The following is a 13,578-nucleotide window of genomic DNA, read 5'->3' as shown; positions in this document are numbered from 1 at the left end:
AAATGGTACCCTCCTTCTCCCCCGCCGCTTGCGGAGATTCTTGCCATGTCCTGTGTGTTCTTTGCTGTACACAGCGGGGGTGTTGCTCCAGGACCCTTTGCTCCTGACGTCTGAGTTCCCCCATCGAGTAAACCGTCGGTGCCGCTGTCGCTCTTTCTTCCGTCTCACAGCTGGGTAGCGACAAAGCTTGTGGGGTGCAGCCCCACAGCCTGTGACCGGCAAGGAAAGCCCAAAGCTGGTGCTTCTCGCTCATGGCCTGCTTCTCAATGCCCTAACTCAAGCCCATCTCTGTACAGAAAGGCAGCGGTAGCATCCACTGAGGAACCCTTCATGGTTTAGTCGGCAGGGCCAGTATATCTGCCGACCCAAGGGTGTGGGACTCAAGTCCATGGGCAGACAGCAAAACAGAAGTGGTGTTGGCCATCGATGCTTTGAAAATTCTACACACATCAGTTCAGTAAGTTATCACGGTTAGCATAAAATGTTAAGACTATGAAGACTGGTCTGCCAGCTGCCGGGTCCCAAGGTAAAGTGAAGCCCCATTTCACGATGAAGCGGTCATCGTGAAAATGCCAGTTAATATGGTGAGGTCATGCCAAGAACGGTTAAGGCTGAGGAATATGAGGGATGGTGTTTTAGGGAACCATGACCTTCCATGAGGTGTTGACATAAACACCCCAAGGACGTGTCCTGAGCAAGGACGGGACGCTGCAAAGCCCACTGAAGTGTAAGGGTACAGGTGGGTGACGTGTGGCCATCGGCCATTGGTGGAGTGCCCGGCCCACCACCTGACCATCACCGTCAGACACCTGGCGAAACGTGAGCACAACCCGACATCATGGCACATTCAGGCTTATTGACTTACCGCTGGGCTTGCAAGTCCAAGGCGGTTTCAGGAACCTCGTCGTCATGGCCGAGATGAAGTTTGTTTGTCCCATGAGTTGGTGCTATGTGGATGGCCTTTTTTTTTTTTAACATCTTTATTGGGGTATAATTGCTTTACAATGGTGTGTTAGTTTCTGCTTTATAACAAAGTGAATCAGTTATACATATACATATGTTCCCATATCTCTTCCCTCTTGCGTCTCCCTCCCTCCCACCCTCCCTATCCCACCCCTCCAGGCGGTCACAAAGCACCGAGCCGATATCCCTGTGCCATGCGGCTGCTTCCCACTAGCTATCTACCTTGCGTTTGGTAGTGTATATATGTCCATGCCTCTCTCTCGCCCTGTCACAGCTCACCCTTCCCCCTCCCCATATCCTCAAGTCCGTTCTCCAGTAGGTCTGTGTCTTTATTCCTGTCTTACCCCTAGGTTCTTCATGTGGATGGCCTTTTAAAAAAAGGTTATAGTTTATGCTCTGTTTCTGTTTCCTAAGGCTCTACCCAACTTTTTGTTACAAATTTTCCCCCCACTTAAATCTCACGTGAACGAATGATCATGTTTATATCCTTCATCATTGATCATAGATTCAGTAATTGAAGGGCTTACAGACAATCATAGATTCCGTAGTTGAAAGGTTTACAGATGATCACAGATTCCACAGTGGAAGGGTTTACGGATAATGATCATAGATTCCATAGTTGTCAGCATTTTGCCATATAGGCTTTATCCATCCAAAATCAATGGCCGTCTTATAGTGTCTTTCATGAAGCAGTTCATCCCACAGTGGGTGCCAGAGTCCTTCAGAATCTAGAGGAAGAGAAGCAGCGTGAAGCTAGTGTACAGGTGTGTGCTTTAGGTGTTGGCTCAGTGTTAATAATGTGCCCTGAAGTGCCTGGAGCTGGGCTCCCCCTGAACCCCAGAGGATGGATGTTCCTTATCGTGGAGTGACTATAACTTACCGCTACCAGCAGGTGTCCGTCATAGCTTTTGAACCAATGTATCTGACTAGACTTGGAAATGGAATCTAGCGTTAGCTCAGAACTTTGACCCCCCCGCCCCGCCCAGGTCCTTTTACCTGTAACCAGGGGAAATAGTCTTTTCACAAACACAGCCTGTTACAGGTGGGATGGGTAGGAAAGTACTTTGAACAACAGTGAATGCCTGTGGAATGTGTAAGCGTCCTGGGGTTGCTTTACGGATGCTGGTTTAAGACAGGGTAGAAATGAGGAAATTTGGGACAACCTGCAGATAGGAGAAAGGTGGGTGAGTTCTTGATCAGCTCTAGCTTTCCTCCATTTCTCCCTCCCTGTATTCTAGGAGGTGGGTACACTGGGGGTACCCATCCATTGTTGGGAGAAGGCTGCTTGTTCTGGGTTGAAGAGTGATACCCTCTCCCCAACCCCCACTGCCCATCAGTTATTGGCAGAACCTTGGAATGCGACCTTATTTGGAAGTAGGGTCACTGAGGATGTACATAGTAAAGGTGAGGTCCCACAGGAGTCAGGTGGGCCCCTGATCCAGTGCGGCTGTGTCATTACAAAGAGACTCATAGAGCCTTGCGGAGGGAGAATGATGGGAAGATACATGGCGAGAACTCCACGTGCTCATGCAGGCAGAACTTACAGTGGCGGGTCTACAAGCCCAGGAACACCAAGGGTTGCTGGCAACCGTAGTCAAGCTGTATATCTTACTCAATTTGTCTTCACATTTACAGCTTTTATAGAGGTTGATAATTATAATAGTTTCCCACAGCTCTTTATTTCCAGTTCTTTTTTTTTCCTTTTGGCCACGCCTCGAAACTTGTGGGATCTTAGTGCCCCCGCCAGGGATCGAACTTGCGCCCTCGGTAGTGGAAGCTCAGAGTCCTAACCGCTGGAACACCAAGGACTCCCTCTTCATTTCCAGTTCTGTGTTAAACTTCTGACTTCCCCAAGACTCTTGCTAGTCCCCCAGGAGAAACCTTCAGAACTTGTCGTACAGCTAATTGAAGACATAAATGCAGCAAACATTTAGTGAGATTCCCCTCTGTCTGCTGCTACACACAGCCTTTTGGACAATGGGAAGTACAAAGAAGATGCGGCCTCCATGGGGAGAATGGCTCAGTTGATTTGAGACTCGGGCAAAATCGTTCACCCAAGATCGTCCAAGTTATTAAACAGGAGCCTCCCTGTGCTTGATTCCATAGTTAAAGGTTTTACTAGGATAGCACACAGAATAGGTTCTAGGAGATATTAATTGCATCACCAGTATGTAGTTTTGCAAATGGAGATGTTTTCTTTCTGTAGCATATGAGTGAAAACAATTACGTGATCCTGAGAGCCTTCCATTTCTTGAAGTGTCAAATGACCAGCTGACCCTTTGAAAATTACAATATTCTTAGAATATAATGAAGACAGTAACAACCTCCAGAGCAAACCAGAAAATGGCCTGAGTAAGATGAAGACAACACAAATTGAATTTGTTGGCACGTTGGAAACTGTCCCCACCCATGGCAAAAAAAGACAGTTCTGTGGTTGTAATTCTTTCCCCTCATTGGGTCAACGTTATTCTGTTTAGCTGATTTATGGAATTTGTTTTGTGTCATAAGCTCATACTCGGCCCCATTTCAAGCATAAATGCCCCTTGGCAGTTGGACTGAACTACGAAAAATCCTAACATTTTCGACTGTGGGTTTGAAATCAACCCAGCCTCCCAGCAACATAATTGAGTCTCCACCCTGGGAAACAGGGAAATACCACGTGGCTTTTGTTGCTTTCGAAGGGGCTTCTGTGAATTAGGAGTGCAGCTGTCTAATTTGGTCTGATTCCAGATGTCGTTGATATATAGTGACATCTTGGTACTCACTCTGATTAAATTCCCAGGATTTCCACAATTGAATATCGCTACACAATTTCTTATCTGAAGTCCTTGGAGCCAGGACTCCAAGGACTGGAGCTTGGAATTGAGTTATGCATGCTTTAGAAAGTTAACAAGTGCCTTTTCCGTAGCTCATAGGACCCCCTCAGCAGGTGGTGGTAGCACTCTGAAATCGAACATGTTAATATTCCTGCAGAAGAATGTATGAATATTTCTCCCAGTGGGATACATGAAGACAACTGCTCTGATAGACTGTATTCAAATACCGGTAAATTAGATTGTATGAGGATAGACCATCAACACCGTGGGTACTTCCTGTCTCTAAGGAAAGCATGAGATGTAGGCAAGTCAAAGTAAGAAGTAGCTGTACACGAACCCATAACATATGTCCATGATCTCTGGATGCTCGAGTACCTTTGCGATGGGGTGCTTTAGAGTCAGCCTAGTACTCTCGTCCTGTACTATTTGGCCAAGCAGTGATGGTTAGGGAACAAGGGTCTACAGGGACCAAATGGTCATGTGAAAATCGACCCTCTCAGGGACTTCTTTTATTACAGTCTGTCTTGTCAATCTAGTGTCCTTTCTGAGTGGTCTCTCTCGTGGAGCGAATTTGCCATAATCTCTGGTTCTTGAGGCCAAGAATTAACAGATCACATATCTTAGCCATATCTGGGTCAGGGGTCGGCCAACAGTTTCTGTATAAGACCACATACATGGTAAATATTGTTGGCTTTGCAGATCGTATGGTTAGCTGTGCAATGACAGGGCAAAAGCAGCCATAGACGGTACATAAATGAACGTGCACGGCTGCGTTTCCAATAACACGTTATTTACAAAAACAGGTAGTGGGCTGGTTTGACCCGGGGGTCATAGTTTGCCAACCCCTGTTCTACGTGATTTTTTTTTTCCACTGTAGTTCACAATTCTGTGATCATGACCACCACTGCTAACTTTGCACTTATCAGTATACAACCAACGTAGAGTGGAAGAAAATGTTTATCTGCTCTTCATGGAATACAGAAACCCGTGGTTTGATAGATTTCATATCAAAGAAGAAATAAGTACCTGAAGTGTTACATTTCACAAGAAGTGTATGAGAGAGCACACTAGAAACTATATTGTTTTACAGTTTTGTTCTAGCCTGGCTTGTCTACTCTTGGTATGCTGGTTCTTGGACTACTCGGGGAATATTTCTTAGAAAACCCTTCCTGTGTGGGTGAGGATGAAGAGGTGATTTGAGTTCACATTGCCATCGTCTTGGCTGTTTTTTCACGACCGTCAACCTAAGCTAGAAGACCTCTCTCCCACAGCTTGTAAGGGTTTCTCTGGGATCATAGCTTAGTGGCAAGATAGGGCTGTTTTCATGCGTGTTACATGTATTTTCAGGACTAAAGTTCGTATCAGCTTTTGTCTTTCATGGAGCCCCAGGAAATAGATCCTGGGACCAGATCTGCAAACCTATGGCAAACCCATCGGTCGAATTTCATCCACTGACCTTTTCATCCTTTTCATCTGTTTACCATCTTTCTAGACCATCTTCTTCAAGTAAGAGTCCTCCGAGGCTGACCTTGCCTAATAACCATGCTTCTGGGCTATTACTAATGACAAATACCTTCCTTCTTTCCTCTCACTGTTACTCACGAGGTGTCTTAACCTCCTTTGGATGCTTTCCCAGTGCACTTGAGCCTAGTGTTTCATGACAGTGCAGCATGATACTAGCAAACAGCTGAGGCACGAGGGCTGAGACAAGACGGATACCTCAAGTCGGTTCAGGTTGGGTTTCACTGCCAAATAAAAAACAAAATGTACAAAAATCTTTCGGTTTCCAGGGCTTTTGGTGTCTCAGAATCAAGGATAAGGAACGGTGGGTTCTAACTCCGCCCTTACACCACTGTTGTGATTTTCAGTGTTGTACAACTAAAACCTCGTTTGGGGAGGGGATGAGAATGATGAAAAAATGACCAAGTAAATGACAGTTGCGACGATTAGATAAACAGTGGGAAGGGTCATGGAGCATGCTTACTGTTAACTCACAAACTAAATCAAAATATAGGTTCCTAATAATAAAGCAGACCTAACCCCCGATCTTCAATTTTCTTGTTCTGTGGCTATAACTTGGGTTATAAATTTCATCTCCAGAGACTTTTATTTTCACACAACTTATCACAGTCATAGTGGAACTACCACTCATAATTGGCCGTGCGTGATTGTTGGAACACACTGGTGTGACACGCCCCCTCCAGCCCCATCCACGTTTTTGCCAGTCTCTGGCATCACACCCGGTTTAATGATGACCAGACGGATTATCTAACGCAGTTTCTCAACCTTGGCACTAGCGATGTTTGAGACCAGCTCGTTCTTTGCGGTGCGGGACTGGGTTGGATGCGTGTTTGTGATTGGCAGTGGGAGAGGCTGTTCTGTGCATCACAAGGTAATTGGCAGCATCCCTGGCCTCGCCCCACTGGATGCCAATAGCATCCACACATTTGCGAGAACGAGAAATGTCTCTAGACATCATCCAGTGGCCCCTGTGGGGCAAAATCGCCCCGGGTGAGAACACGCCAGTGTTATTTTGAAAAGTGTGCTCTGCGCATGGGCCATTAGACTTTCCTATGTGTGTGTTCCTCCTGCAGGTATAGTCCCTGGTGGCAATACCACTGTGAGAGGCATTGTGACTTAATCCCTTTAGACGTGTTTGTTCCTCTTCATAAAGTATCAAATGCGGGTCAAAGGACTTCCATGCTGATCTCTTAAAATCCATTTCCTGTCAATAAAAGGTGTGCGCACAAGAAAGGAAAAATGATGATGTGGATCTTCCCTGCCTCGCAAGGGGAGTCACCCACGTGTTCAAATCTACGTCCTTACGATCTTAATCTTGCCAACTAATATCCTGGTGAGGGGGCAGAAGAGGTGACCATGCCCAGAGATTCCTTCATTCCTGAAGACAGAGGAGAAGGGTCAACACTGATGGCACACCATTCCTTTTTTTAAATTTTTTTCTAACTTTTATTAATTTTTATTGGAGTATAGTTGATCTAAAATGTTGTGTTAGTTTCAGGTGTACAGCAAAGTGAATCAGTTATACATATATCCACTCTTTTTCAGATTCTTTTCCCATATAGGTCATTGCAGAGTATTGAGTAGAGTTCCCTGTGCTCTACAGTAGGTCCTTCTTAGTTATCTATTTTATACATAGTAGTGTGTGTATGTCAATCCCAAGCTCCTAATTTATCAGTTCCCCCCCGTGTTTCCCCTTTGGTAACCATAGACTTGATTTCGAGATCTGCAAATCTGTTTCTGTTTTGTAAAAAAGTTCATTCACTTATATGTGGAATCTAATTTTAAAAATGGAACAAATGAACTTTTTTTACACCATTTGTTTTCAATAGAACCTAAGATGGAAAGCCATGCCGGAAGATTGATGACAGTTTCAAATGCCATCTCTGGGGGGAAAATATTTCTGGGGTACTGACTGAACCCAAGAAATGGTTGCTGGGAGCTGAACTTCAATAAAGCAAGACTTAGATTGACAAAAATCTACGGAATAGTAATTTTTCTCTAACGTGGCATTCTCTTGTGAATATTATTATTATTATTATTATTTTGCGGTACGCGGGCCTCTCACTGTTGTGGCCTCTCCAGTTGCGGAGCACAGGCTCCAGACGCACAGGCTCAGCAGACATGGCTCACGGGCCCAGCTGCTCTGCGGCATGTGGGATCCTCCCGGACCAGGGCACGAACCTGGGCCCCCTGCATCGGCAGGTGGACTCTCAACCACTGCGCCACCAGGGAAACCCCTTGTGAATATTATTTACCAAGTGAGATTATGCTTCCTATTTTAAAAGGATAAACAATAGATTTACACAAGAAATTGCTCCATGGGACATGCTAGTTTTTGTCTAAGTGTCAACAATTTGAAAAAATATGTATATATATTCTTCAGGTTGAAGGGCATTGAGTTGGCTTTTTTTGAGCTCATTTTCAATTCGTGGGTGGGGCTCTATACCAGAGATCGAAAAACTTTTCTGTAAAGGGCCAGATAGTAAAACATTTTCAGCTTTTCAAGCCAAACAATCTTTGTCGCAACTACTCCACTCGGACTTAGTAATATAGGGGCAAACAGGTAATAAGTAAATGAATGGGTGTTCCAGTATTTTTGGACTTTGCTTATGGACCCTGAAATATGAATTTCATGGACTTTTCACGTGTCACAAAAATGTCCTTTTTTCAACCGTTTAAAAATGTGAAAACATTCTTACTTGGCTCCCAAAACAGATGGGGGCACAGTCCCCTGCCCCGTAGTCTGTGACCCCAGCTCTGTTGGGAAAATATTTAGCGAGAGCTTGCTATGACAAAGAATTAGCCCTGACCTGTTGACTCTTAGAGCCTGTGGGAAGGACAGATACCAAATAAAATGAAACCAAATAAATAGACGATTGCAAATAGTGACAACTGCTATCGCTATCGAGGGGGGAAGAAAAAACAGTGCTAGGATTTGCCAACCGTGGGGCAAATGCTTTATAAAGATTGTATAAATCACAGGGGGCTTCTCTGAGGTGGTGGCCACTCAGCTGACACCTGTGGATGAGTAGGAGTTGGGCGGAGCATGGAAAGAAGAAAACACGCAGGAGGAGGAATCCCCTAGGCCAGAAAGAGCTCGTTTCATTGAAGTGTTTCAGAATGTGGTTACTCGGTGTCCGATTTTTCTTCTTGGATGAATTCACAGGATGAGCCTCGTGCACCCTGTTTCTGTCTGCTGAGAGGCACTCACCATCCCCGTTGCTGCTCACGGTGGTCTCGGTAACATAAGATCTGGAGGACAGTCGCCCAAGGCCATCTGAAATTGTTGTCACTGTAAGTACAAGAAACGCGTGGACGGGTACTTTGGCTCTGGAAATATCATGGCCTATTCACAAGACGCTCTCCTCGCCCTGACCGTGTGCATCGTCTGCGTCCTGTGGGTATTTGGTGCCCTTTATAACGGTGTTTCAGGACATTACTGTATTGCAGGGGGTGACATCAATTTGGAGCTGCCCCAGCTCTCCTTTTCCTTCAGACATGACTTCCCAACAAAAGGTCACTTTGTTAAAGGGGAGAAGGAATGGGGACAAACATGTTTTCCTGGAGAAGAGCTGTCCTGGGCCCATGAGGGCGTGTACATTAGTCAGCAGTAATAACCAGCGTGTCTCAGAGAATTGAGGGGTGGAGTTTTCTCAGTGTGTGTCGACCTCGTCACCCAAGGCACAGCACAAGCTTTCTTCCTGCAGGCTGCCCCTGGTTCAGGTGAGTGTGTGTGTGTGTGTGTGTGTGTGTGTGTGTGTGAGAGAGAGATATTGCTGGGGACAGGATGAAGGAAGCAGCTTTCAAAGACCTTGCAGGTGACATTCCCTGCTATACACCCTCCTCTCAGACAGAGGCTGCATCTTGATGATACTCTGCCATTATGATGTCAGGGGGGCACTGCGGGTCGTTCAGTGTCCCCACCACCACCAGCAGCAGGCTCGGAGGGATGGGCACGGAAATGCTGTCAGACAAGATATGGTCCGCGTTGGTACGCAAAGGCTCCCAGAGGTGGAACCGTGTGGAGTCAGGGAGACCCAGGCTTTGGATCCCAAATCCCCACGCGGATTAACCTTTCTGCGCCCGGGTTTCCTCTGTACAGTGGAGATGCACAGGACAGCTTCCCAGGGCGGTTGTGAAAAGCAAAGGACGCCCTTTGTTTGGGAGAAGTAGGTTAAGTACCTGATGATCCTGCCAGCCAAGGTGATGGGGTGCAGACAGATGTAACCATCTTCACAATGCAGCTTGGGACTCTGGCGTTACCGACGACAGCCCTTCTCCCGCCGCAGGGCGGCTTTGCCCTGCGGGGGAGGTTGGCAAATTCTGGAGGCATTTTGGGTCTCATAACTTTGGAGGAGCTTGGCTCCTGGCATCCAGGGGGTGGAAGCCAGGGATACTGCTCAACCATCCCGCAATACACAGACAGCACACAACTGAGCGTTACCCTAGCCTCAAACGTCACCGGTGCCACGTGGAGAAACCCTGACCCATACAACAAGAGATTTAACTTAATCCTCTCTTTCTTCTTAGAATATTCAATGGTCTTTTACTTTGAGGGATTAGAGTTAGAATACAAATTAAAGAGAGGAAAAAGACAGTCACCTTTTAGGACTTTTTTTTTTTTTTTCTGTTAAATTTAAACACAGAAGCACAGGGTTCTCATCCTGGAGCAAACATCCACAGAGGCTTAGAGCCGTGGCTTGTGTTCACTCTTAACGCTGAGCAGCTTAAGAGGTTCATTTTCTATTGAGATTTCTGTTCTTCAGAAGGATCGTGTGTTCCTTTTCTCTTTCAGAAACAAACTTTTGGGGGTTTTAAAGAATATTTTCTAAAGTTCTTGTTAATGCAGGAACTGGCTTTGATTTGTGACCCAGCTTTCAAAGCCTTAAGCACCTGCTAAGTAGAGTCTTATTATTATTCCGCTGCAAGACCACTGTATATTGCAGGGAAATACTTTGAGTAATATATTTTTGGGGTTGTTTTAGTCTAGAGGGAGATTGACATTCTTTGGACCCAGCTAGAAGAGCTCAGGAAAAAATGGACAGAGTCAGTAGCTAATTAAAAGGAGGCAGCTGAAAAAGAGTCATGATTCATTCATGATAAATTAATACAGCATGCATTATCCTTTTGTAACAGTCGATGCAAAGGGAGAGTCTTTCAGTGGGGGCTGAAATATCTGTTCCTAAATGCCTGATAACAATATCCATTGTATCTTACCAGCATAAAGTCGTCCTCACAGGGTATTTTAATGTACTTCACCATCCGGAGTTTGGGGTTCTTATATCTAAAACATTCCCTTAAGTGGTGAAGACTTTAATGATAATCAAGGAAATACTTTGATCTTGTCTCTGGTATTTCTAATTCGTTCCCATTCAGGAAAAAAAAAGGTTTAGGGATGTTAAAGCTTTCTTATGAACTAAAAAAGAAAACAGGAGGAAATCTGCTTTTTATGAGATGTCGTTTTCTTTGACGGGACCCGCCAGCAGTCTGTTGCTCACTCTGCTATTTTGTGTGTCTCAGAGAAACTGACGGAGAGAAGGTTCGTTAAGAAGTAAATTGGGACATAAAATAGAGCCATCTGCGGCTGTACTCTTAACCGAGACCCCCAAGAGTGGGGCACCTTGCTGTCACGTACCGCCTCATAGGAGGTAACAAGAAGGGCACCAAAAAACCGGTGTAATATCCCTGACAGAAAGGTTCAACCTGCATCTGTACACGAGGAAATAGACAAATCCAGACGTACTACATTGTCTCTAAGACAATTGAACCTGGATTCTTCCCCCAAAAGTCAGTGTCATGCAAAACCAAGAAAGGTCAGGGGTGAGGGAATGGTTCCAGATTTCAAAAGACCAAGAAACATAAGGGTATCTGAATCTCGAATGGATCCTGGATTGGAAAAAAAGACCCAGGTGGTGCAATTATTTGGGGACTGTGTAGGAGGTTTGTTGATTGAATCAGTGTTACTCTTCCTCGTTTTCATGGTAGCGAGGTCGGGGGAAAACCATCCTTACTCTAGGAGACCCGGGCCAAACTACTTAGGGGGTGAAGCGCCATCCTGTATGCAGCTCCCTCTGAAATGTCATGATACACAAATACGAGTACATGCCTTATTCTTTTAAAATCTTCTGATGTAGAAAAAATGTATGATGTATGCCTAGGTCCCTCTGTGTGTGTACACACATGTGTACACATAGAGACAGAAAGCAAGCAAGCAAGTGTGGCAACATGTCAACAGTTAGCCGTCCTAAGTGAAGGAGTATACCTGGGTTTGTTTTTATTCTTTCAACTATTTTGTAAGGTTGAATAGTTTCCAAAAAATGATTTTGGGAGAAATACGTATGACGTTTTATTTTGCTTCTCCTGTTTGAAGAGGTGGTTTAGTTCCATTGATTTTTGTCTTTAAAATTTTGTACAGGGCCAGTCATTAGAGGTATATGTTGTGTGTCCCTGCCTCCCTGGAGCTTCTGCTGACCATGGGGCCCTCCATATTCTGGTTCCCTTTTGGTGGATCACCCTACGGTGTGGTTGTAGGTTGTGTGCGGCGCAGCGTCATCCCTGTGGCTCTAAAGATGATGAATCCATCTCTTTGTACACGCTACTTACAAAGTAACTGTGGAGGCTGTCATCTTGCCTTTCCGTGTAGCTTCTTTACATACCGTTGAGCACACAGTAGGTTCTTGCCAAGAGGTGCATTCAGAGTGTGTCCGTGACAGTTCCCATGCCCTCTTCCAAACCTTCCCAGCTCCTGCTGTGTCTGACCTGAGGACAGGGTTCACGTGACAGTGGTCTCCGCCCTGAATACAGGTGAGGGAGTCGTGTCGGGATTTATGGGGAGAGGGTTCTGGTACCTTGCCTTCTGTGTTTGTCTCTGCATGATTTCCGCAGCACGATTAACTCAGGCGCTGTGGGTCTGTGGATCCTCGCGTGAGTGCCAGACTCTCAAAGCCCATTGACGTCCTCCCTGGCAAGCACTGCCTGCCTTCAGAATCGAGAGCAGTGCTTTTGTTCAGCGTTTTGAAAGAGGGCATGTGAAGAAAGAGACAAATATCACTTCTTTGTGGCATCTAAAGAAACGATACAGACAGACTTGTTTACAAAACAGAAATGGACTCGCAGGCATAGAGAACAAATGTATGGTTACCAGAGGGGAAGGGGTTGTGGGGAGGGATAAATTAGGAGGTTGGGATGAACAGATAGACACTACTACATATAAAATAGGTAAACAACAAGGACCTGCTGTAGAGCACAGGGAACTATATTCAATATCTTGCACTAACGGGTAATGGAAAAGAATCTGAAAAAGAATATATATAATGTATTACTGAATCACTTTTGCCGTACACTTGAAAGTCACACAGCATTGTAAATCAACTATGCCTCAATATAAAAAAGAAAAAAGAAAGATAGCGTGTGAAAAGACTTAAGGAACAAGGCGTTCCATTTATAAGAAGACATTACAGACACAATCCAGCCCAATGCTTAGTTTGCTACTTGACGTCCATTCCAGGGAAGACATTTAGAACGTTCAACCCGATATTCAGTGCTTGGCAAACCGTTCCTGTTGGAACCCCGAGGGCTCCGCTGGCTGCTCCTGGGAAGCATCCTTGGGCCCTGGGATGTGGGGAGTGGTCTCAGTTGGTTCCACCCACTTGCAGCAGACCCACGCTGATACTCATCTCTAGTGCACCTTCCTACGGACAGAGGATTTGTAAGTAAAAACAGTGGCCCCTGATTTCCCCACCTGTCCTGTCTTCTAAGCGAGGACAGCAGTGAGGCTGGAGCCTGTTCAGTTACTTACATAAAGACGAGCGAGGTCTGTCCGTGGCCTCCCCTGTGTTGTACCCACGATTTCCTTAGCGGCGCTGCTGTCGAGCCACAGGGATTCACAACAACAAAAAGCCTCATGGATTGTCTTGGAGGAGATTGCGGTGATATGCGAAGCTCTCGAATGTAAAAAGCCCCAAAGGCCCCTTGCATCAGCTTCTTTGCTGTCTCTTGTTTCTCCAGCTGGGTGTGGCACACCTTGGGCTAAGCTGGCTTCATCTCGCACGTGTGCAACACACTGGCCTCCGGTGATCGGTCTGCATCCATCAAGGCCTTTCCCACCACCGGGAGCCAGAGGCACCTTCTCAACACCCAGGCCTGATCCTGCCTCTGGCCCTACTAGAGCTCTCCAACGGCTTTCCATCGGAAGGAAGGTGGAATTCCAGAACCACGGCTGGACAGGCCTCTATCATAGGGCTCCTAACACCCTCCGTGTCCCTCAGGCCCTTCTTGC

At 45.9% G+C, this 13,578-nt stretch overlaps 1 protein-coding gene across 7 annotated transcripts in view; it reads left to right on the top strand.

Moving 5' to 3' along the window:
- Nucleotides 1–13,578, top strand: part of STS (steroid sulfatase) — a 344,330-nt gene that overhangs the window by 45,883 nt on the left and 284,869 nt on the right. For 5 of the 7 annotated variants that reach the window (XM_089904840.1, XM_089904833.1, XM_089904834.1 and 2 more), the window contains exon 2: nucleotides 8,467–8,594. The exons of the other annotated variants lie outside the window; for them this stretch is intronic. The gene's annotated coding sequence lies outside the window, so the exon portion shown is untranslated. The remainder of the gene's footprint in view (nucleotides 1–8,466; nucleotides 8,595–13,578) is intronic. 7 annotated transcript variants of the gene reach the window in all.

The sequence above is a fragment of the Delphinapterus leucas genome, chromosome X (genome assembly GCF_059928025.1).
Source record: "Delphinapterus leucas isolate spDelLeu-1000000601 "Yukka" chromosome X, BTC_Dleu_Yukka2, whole genome shotgun sequence".
Lineage (NCBI taxonomy): Eukaryota > Metazoa > Chordata > Mammalia > Artiodactyla > Monodontidae > Delphinapterus > Delphinapterus leucas.
This window is presented reverse-complemented; position numbering and strand designations above follow the sequence as displayed.